We start from the raw sequence: 1153 nt of genomic DNA on the forward strand, positions 1-1153 counted from the left end.
TTTTTTTCAGACCCACCTCCTCTAAAGGAAAGAAGTCCTAGTGGTGTAGTAGCTAAGTGCTGGGCTGCTAATGGAAAGGTCAGCAGTTCAAACCCACCAGCCACTTCACAGGAGAAAGACTTCACAGGAGAAAGATGTGGCAGTCTCTTGCTGTCAGCATTACAGCATTGATTGGAAACCATTTGGGGCAGTTCCAATCTGTCCTGTAGGTTGCAGTGTGTCAGAATCAACTCAGTGGCAACAGGTTTTCCTTTTAAGGAATTGCTGTAATGTAATCTGTCATGCTCGTGCCATGAAACACTGGCATCATAGTTACAACTTGTTGGGCCAGGGGAGACACCAGATTTGAGAACAATAGAGACACCGGTGGCTTTGGCATAGTCCCATATGAAAATCCTGCCTAACAGGGAATAACACTTCTCACCAGATTAATGAAATTCTCTCTCGAGGGAACTCTGACATGGATTTAAGTAGTTGGAAGTGTGAATGGAAGGCAAAAGACACACAGGGAGGAGAGTAGCTAAGTTATCACAATAACTCAAAACTATGTTACTTCCTTGTTTTAAATAGTCCCATCGCCTTTAGCCTATAGGATGAAATATAAACTCCTACATTTATAAGACCACTTAATATTTTATTCCACTGTGTTTCAAAATCTTTGCCACATAATTCACATGCTCCATCCAGCTGAATGTCTCACTTTCCTGTAACACATGCTTTTTTCTATGCTGCTCCACTTGGGAAGAATGCTGTCCTCACTCCTCTACATATCTTCCTAATAAATCCTTGTCAATTATTTCTTCTTCTTAGAGACTTTCCTGTCCCCTCTTAGTGGTAGTAATCATTTTGGATTTTCAGAACAATAATAGTATGTACCACATTGTACTGTAGTGTATTACTCATCAATATATGAGCTTATTTGTTCTCATAGTATCCTAGAGAAGGAGCCATGGTAGCACAACAGTTAAGCATTCAGATTATAACCAAAAGATGAGCAGTTAGAACCCAGCAGCGGCTCCATAGAAGAAAAGCCCTGGTGATCTACTCCCATAAAAATTTACAGCTTATAGGAGCAATTTCTATAGGGTCAATATGTTAGACTGGGTTCTCTAGAGAAACAAAAACGAGTAAAGCTTATATATATGTATATATA

The sequence above is a fragment of the Orycteropus afer genome, unplaced genomic scaffold (assembly GCF_000298275.1).
Source record: "Orycteropus afer afer isolate SDZICR_OR568_19922 unplaced genomic scaffold, OryAfe1.0 scaffold00085, whole genome shotgun sequence".
Taxonomy (NCBI): Eukaryota; Metazoa; Chordata; class Mammalia; order Tubulidentata; family Orycteropodidae; genus Orycteropus; species Orycteropus afer.